Source organism: Gopherus evgoodei, chromosome 7, assembly GCF_007399415.2.
Source record: "Gopherus evgoodei ecotype Sinaloan lineage chromosome 7, rGopEvg1_v1.p, whole genome shotgun sequence".
NCBI classification, from domain to species: Eukaryota; Metazoa; Chordata; order Testudines; family Testudinidae; genus Gopherus; species Gopherus evgoodei.
In genome coordinates this window covers 3632352-3639805 of record NC_044328.1, presented here as the reverse complement: position 1 = coordinate 3639805, position 7454 = coordinate 3632352, and positions in this window count along the sequence as shown.

Sequence of the window (7454 nt, the reverse complement as noted above, 5' to 3'; positions counted from 1 at the left end):
CCTTTTCTCGGCTCCTCTTGTGCATGGATGGATTTTCCTCTCTTCCAGCCACACTGTGGCTTCGGGATGGTGGGGCAGGGAGGGCCAATCCACTGCACCAGGGCCGTCCCTAGCCTCAGTGGTCAGAGGTTCCCGTGTAGAATGGCCAGTGCAGCCCTCCACCCCGTCCTTTATAGAACTGGGCCCCCCTTCTCGTCCTGGTAGAGATACTATAGCCAATCGCGACACTGCGTGGCCACTGGACCACAATGCAACATGCCCACTGGGCAACACTGCTGGAGCAGAGGGATACAATTCCCGTAGTACGAGAGAGTCCTGCACGGCAGCCTGCTGGCTGCACATGGTACCAGTGTGACACAGGAGCACAACCCAGCATGTGTTTATTGCATTTACACGCCTAAGGGAACGTGGGTGCTTCGGCTCGTTCCACATAAGGTAGGGCTCAGGGTCCGGGACAGGATGGGGTGGGGCTGCTCTCTGGAGGATCTTCTCCCCTCCCCAGAGAGGTCACTGGCCAGGGGTGTCTGAGGGCTAGAGACAAACTGGTCTATGCTGGGCTGGTCACTTCAGGAGTTCAATGTCCATCGACATCCAAACCCGCCTATTTCTGTTCACCCCAGTCCTGAGCTCCTGCGCTGACACATCGCTCCCAATAAATTGTGAATGGACATGCTGCCTGAGCAAGGACTGAGCGGGCAAAGGGGACACGATGGCCAGCTGTCCACCCAGCACCCACTGACTTGCAATGGCAGTGAGGAGCCGCTCTGTGCATGGCCAGCCCCAAGCGTTCACAAATCACGAGTCAGGCCACACACACAAAAATCAGGAGATCAGCCCCCAAATCAGGAGATTTTCCTAACAGTTAGGGGTCCTTTCCTTTGCCTTCCGAGCACTCAGGGTCATACCCGGGTCACATCTTCCACCTTTTTTCTGCTACCAGCAAGGTTAGAAACCTGTGGTTTTTGGGGGTTAAATCAAAATAGAGATTCTCACAAGATCACATGATTCCGGGAGCTGGGCTTTAAGCAAAACCCCCCTCCCCACATCATGAGACTTACCATCAAACCGCGAGACTTAGTAATGCCCCAGCCCCTTGCACTTATGAAAATTTGCCCCTCCCTCTGACTAGCGCCGTCGGGCAAGGTGTGGGGAGCTGGGCTGCGGCTGTCACGGCAGAAGACAAGCAGCAGGGGTGTGAGGCCTCAAGTTTCCAAACAGCAGAATCTTTTGCCCGGCCAAATTCTGTCCCAGTGTCCTCCAGCCAAGCTCTCAGGGACAGGGCACTTGCCTGAGGACGACCAGAGTGAAAGCTCTGGGCCAGATCCGGAGTCCAGCCACAGTGGTGTAAACCTGGAGCCACTCCAGAGCTCCGTGGAGTTACTCCGAATTGACGCTAGTCAGGACTGGGCCCACAGTCCTGGTCCGCCGCAGGGGCTGGCTCCACAGTCTCCCCCGGGAAAGCGACTCGGCTGTTGGTGCTGGTTGGAGCTTTGCTTTTCTCTAGCACCTTGGGAGGTTTTTCAAGCCGAAGCAGATGACAATTCCGGAGTCAAACCCGCCCAGGCAAATAAAAGGGTTTTGTGTGCAGCTGGCAGGGGAACAAAATTCCTGCAGTCAGAGCGGCTGGGCCAGCCCTGGGCCTCTCTCCTCATCCTGGCTGGGGGGGGCCAAAGTCAACAGTGGCTGCAGTTCTGCATGACGGCTGGACGCTGAACAACGCCACAGCCCCTGTGAGTTAATCCCCCACTCCCCCTCTGGCCCCTGCCTAGCAACCTCATGTGATTCAATCTGAGGGAAGGCGAGGGCTGGAAGCAAGGGTCGGTGTGCACAGGTGCTCTGCAAGATTGTCTTTGCACATCTAGCCCTGCCGGGCCCCCCATCCCAACCCCCCCGCCCGCTACGCCAGCTCTGGACTCCCGCACACCAGAGTTTGCCAATGCCCCTCGATCCCAACCTACAGCCCCCCGGCTCCTCCATCCCAGCCCGCAGCCCCCCAGCTATTCCAGCCCTGGGCTCCCCCCAGAACTTTGCCTCACCCCTCTGTGCTGCCACAGCCCGCCCCAGCTATGCCAGTCTCATGCCCTGGAAACACACCCTGTATCCTGACCCCAGCTCGGATGTTACGGTCCCAGGCAGGCGCCGTGTGATGACCTAGGGAGGAGACATTCCTGCTGGTGGGCCATGCAATGTTCCCACTGGGGGGTGTGTGTTACAGGCCCCCCCGCCCCCCCCGTGCCTGATCCGCAGGCTGTTCCAACCCCAGCTGACGAGCCTTGGCTCTTTAGCTCATGCTTTTAGCTCGGGTTTGGTCCCTGGTGAGTTGGCCGAGAAGGTGGCCATCAGCTCTACTTTGGCTGAGAGGCCCAGCACCACCTTCCCTCTGCGACTCGACCTGCTGGAGGTCGAAGGAAACCCAGCGCCTGATCGGACATTCCCTGAAACCCTGGGGAGACTTTCCCTGGACTTGAGCAGGTGCCGGAGCGGGCTGACCTACTCTGAAGTGAAGCGGCTGGGACGAGGGGAAGTGACTGGCTCGTGAAGCCGTCTGCCGAGCCTGTGACTCCCCGAGAAGGAGCCAGCTGGAGCGGGCTGGGCCTCTCCCCCAGCATTACATTGCGGAATGGGCCGTGCGGAGGCGCCTTTCATTAGAGGGATGGCTCCAAAAGCCTCCCTCCCTCCCCCCGATTCCCAGGCCTCTCTCCAAGCCGTCAGGAATAACGGGTATGATTAATTGACGGGTGGGGGAGGAAGGGGAGGAGGGAGCCAGCACGGTGGGCCGGAACTGGAACAGAAACCCAGATTAAAACAGTTTGATCCATGGCTGATGGCAACAGCTCAAGGCCGGGCCTTGTGGTGAAGGGGAGGCAGGGCTGAAGGAGCAGGGAGAGAGGAGTGGGAGGATGGTTCAGTGGTTAGGGCTCTGACTTGGGACATCTGGGTTTAATTCCCTGTTCTGGCATAGGATTCCTGTGCAGCATTTCACTGCTCTGTGCCTCAGTTTCCCCCACCATAAAATGGGGGTAGTGACACTGACCAGCTCTGAGAGCTATGGATGCCAAGCACTAATATAAGAGCAGGGTGGGTGCGTGGGTGTGTTACTATTTCCAGAGGTGGTGCTAGATGCACCGTGGATTGTGATGCAGGTTCCTGTGTCTCCACTGACATTCTGTACAGCTGCTCTAAGGCTCACACTCGATTATTCAAGCTGGCTGAACATTTCCCGCCGGAAGGGATGGGTTGGTTTTTTTGGATGGAAAATGGTGCTTAAAGAACAATATTCCATTTTCATCCCAAATGGTCAATGAACCCTACCAGGCGTTGGCAGATTTGAGGTAAAAATTTCAGAGCTGGGGATTTTTGCAAACCCCAGACCACCTTGTCAGAGCTGTCCCCTCACTGCCTCCCATGGGGGAAAGGATCATTTCCCACCCAGCTCTGCTCATTACTTACAAAGGAGGAACGAGGGCCTGGAGGCTGGATCCGATGGACCATCACATTCTACCACGACCAGGAGGTTGCCATATTGACTAGGAACTGCCAGACACTCAGAGTATATTGGGGCACCCCCAGCCCTTCCCAGCTGCTAGGGAGGAGGGAGAGCCTTGGAGCCGTCAGGGGACCAAGGCCTGCAGCAGAGCCAGGCTCTGGACAGTGGGCAATCTAATAAGTGCAGCTGGCCTGCAACAGGCAGCCAGACTGACTACCCCACCTGCCTGGCTGCAGTTAGGGATAGCTCAGTGGTTTGAGCATTGGCCTGTTAAACCCAGGGTTGTGAACTCAATCCTTGAGGGGGCCACTTAAGGATCTAGGGCAAAAATTGGCCCTGCTAGTGAAGGCAGGGGGCTGGACTCACAGACCTTTCAAGGTCCTTTCCAGTCCTAGGAGATTGGTATATCTCTGATTTGTTTTGTTTTGTTTTTTTGGTGCTCCTGCTTGTTTCCAGTCTCGCTCCTGACTTGCCTCACTCTTTGTCCTCGGATTCCGGCTCTGACCCCCAGGAGCTGACGCCTGCTCCAGCCACTAGGTCTGACCACCCAGGTCCCACTCATGTGACAGGAACCATCAGCCTCTGTAGCTATCCAACTTCCTGGGACACGTGTATCTTCCTCCGCCAGCCCTGTCACACACGGCTGGTCTCTCTCGCACAGGAGAAGAGGCTTGCCGTGCCTTGGCCAAGTCTTCATTGGGAACCAGTGTCGGGCTGAGCAATGTCCCAGCTCCTGTGGGATGGGCTGGCGGGGGGGCACTGGAGCAGGATCTGAGAGAGCTAGGTTCAGTTTTTGCCTGTGCTGTGGATGTCCAGGGTGACCTTGGGTAAGTCACGCAGGCTAGGTCTGCAGTGCACACCACGCCTGGGTCTGGGGGATTCAGTGTTTCCAAGCCCGTGTTCGAGTGTCCACACTGCATTGTTAACCCTGGTTTACAATTGCTGGACCTGGGTCCCACACCTGGGCGAACACAGCCATGCTGCATACAAAGACCTGACCTGGGGCTGAGGCCTGAGCTGCATCCACACTGCAAACTGACAGGGTTTGGACTCACGTCACAGCGGGACTCAGGCTCTGACCCACCCCCCCAGAAGGGCCCAAGGGCCCAGGCTCCGAGTGACCCGAGTCAGACTGACGTGTGTGTGGACGGAACGGGGGCCTGGGCTCAGACCCGAGTCAGAGTGTGGGCTTGGGGAGCAGGGTAGACATCCCCCGAGTCGTCCTTGTGGCTCAGCTTCCTGTCTGTAAGGTGGCGATAATACATCCTAGCTGTGAGGATAAATCTATTAGTGAGTGCGTGGGGCTCAGATACTACCGAGGCGAAGAGCCGCTAAATGGAAAGGCATTGGGAGGCCTGTATTATAACGGTTTGTGATTACAACCCTTCCCGTCACACTAGCTCTTCTCCTTCCGCCGTCCCCAAACACACGGTGTGCAGCAGTTACCGTTCGCCGCGCCAGCCTGTTCCTGGGGAGCAGTGGAGAAAACATGGCTCTTTAATCTTCCTTATTGCTCCATTGCCGTCTCCGGCCCAGGTCCTTTGCAGAGGGCATTAAAAAGCAATGAAGGAACCCGAGCACTTTGTATCCTTTGCAGACAGGCCCGTCAGCCAAAACTGTGGCATTGGTGGGTCCCTAACTGGGGTTGTGAGTCAAAGGCAGTAGAAACATAATCCGTTACCGAACGAGGGTCAATCAAAACAAGGGAGAATTGTCATTGTCTCCTGAAAGGAGCTGCCGGGTGTCTTTGATCCTCCTGGAAGGATTGTTCTCAAGTCACCAGTTCTCGGGAAGCGATCGGTTTCTAAACAGGCCTGAGACACCAGACACAACGTACCAAGCAGAGGAAACGTGCAGGAGGAACACGCCAGCTGAGTCTAGGAGATAAACATTCCTCCTGCAATTATTTATTTATTGCTTGTTAGGTGCTGAGGAAACAACTGACATATGCCCTGTGAGTCACAGGCGCTGCCGGCCAGCTGTGCACTTAAGAGGGCAGGGGAGGGGAGGTGGAATTTTTTCCACTCACAATTTTTCACTCAAATCCAGCTCAGATCGCTAATGACCAAGGGTTGGCCCTGCCGTCACAAACGGGGCAGCTGGGTCTCAGGAAAGGCTGGCGAGTGGATGGATCCTGATCCAGTGTAATGTCCGTGTAACTACAGCCGGACTGGCCCGGTGTTAGCCAGGAGCTGGAGGTTCGGAGGGTGAGGTGAGGTGAATTCCTCCGTCATGCCCAGAAGCGATCCCTGGTGGGAAGAGAACTCAGGTGCATGATTTGTGCAGGGGGATGGTGGCATGCAGTGCACAGAGCAGGTCGCAGTCCCTGTCCTTAGGCGCCAACGCCAGCCCCTTTCACCAGCACGAAATTCACTTCAACATTAAAAGAGCCAATAACCTGCCCCGTGTGTGACGAACTGGGAAAGTTCTTAATGTTTTCTCTGAATACTGTGTTGGTGCCTCAGTGTCCCCATGGCAGTTCTTAAGTATCTGGCAGAGCAAAGGGCCAGTGCACCTAAATGCCTGGCACTCTGTCTCCTAGCAACTGATGGCCTGGGCCCCTCCCCTGCAAAGGTGCCAGCTGAAGGTGTTGGAGACAAAGGGATCAGGTGACCTCCTGGCCCGGGAAAGGGGCTGAGGAGAGAGGAGGGGCTGAGAGGGATTGTTAGTCTGGAGCTGGCTGGGGTCAAGGGTGGAGGGCAGACCTGGGGGTCTGGCTCACTGCCCCCCAGAATGGACCCAGCCGAGGGGTCTGGTTCGCTGTATCTACAAGCTCTGTTCCTGTCATCGAATAAACCTCTGTTTTACTGGCTGGCTGAGAGTCACGTCTGACTGCAAAGTGGGGGTGCAGAACCCGGTGGCTTCCCCAGGACCCCGCTGGGGTGGACTCGCTGTGGGAAGCGCACGGAGGGGCAGAGGATGCTGAATGCTCCAAGGAGAGACCCAGGAGGTGAAGCTGTGTGAGCTTCTTGCCCTGAACAAGTCAGCTCCAAGGGAGAGGAGGCTCCCCAAAGTCCTGACTGGCTTGGTGGGGAGCAGTTCCAGAGCATCGCCCGGTGACTCCATAACAACTGGTGGCAGCGGTGGGATGTACTGCACCCCAAGAATGGCGCTGCTTGCAGTAAGTGACTGGGGAGCAGTAAAACAGAGGAGGGATAATGAGGACCAGGCGTGCTGAAGGCTCAGAGTGGGACGGTTTCAGGGGGTGGTTAACCTCTGGGAGTGTGTGACCAGCGAGAAGCACTGTTGGAGTAACGGGGTCCCCCTGAGGACTGCAGCGAGCAGTCTCAGGGGCGGAGGAGCTTGCCGCTCGACCCTGGGAGAGAGAAGGATTTTTGCAGTAACAGGGTTCCCCTGGGGATTGCAGGAGCAGTCCCAGGGGCGGAGGAGTCTGCAGCCCGACCCTGGCAAAGAGGTGGTGATCACGAGAAGGTCTGGCACACCAGGGGTTCTTCCTGGAAACCATGGGGGAGCCAAGAGCACGCAGGCCTGTGAGTCCAGAGCCACTTGGGAACGGTGAAGTGATGGCCTATCACCATCTCCTTGAGAAGGATATTGTGATCTTGTGCACAAAGAGAGGGTTACACATGGGGAAATTCACCAAGGCACAGTTAATCATGCAGTTGGAGGAGAAGCACCGCTCTGAGGAGCAGATTCCTGGCCCTGATGGGGCTAAAAGAGGATCTGAGAGCAGCTGGAGCATCAGCCAAGCATCCCCGGGAGTCTGGTCCCCAATCAGACGAGAGTCTTCGCGATTGGGTTCCCCATCAGGGGATCGGAGACGGATGGGATGGGAGCAGGACCGTGAGAGAGAGCAAGAGCCTGAGGAAAAGCTGCAGGAGAAGCAGCAGCAGCATGGACTGGCGATAGTGGAGCGGAGAGACATAGGGGGCTGCCCAGGGGTCAGTGGGGAAACACACCTGGGGTGGCGAGATCCTGGGACAGAGGGAACTGTGGTGGTGCAGTC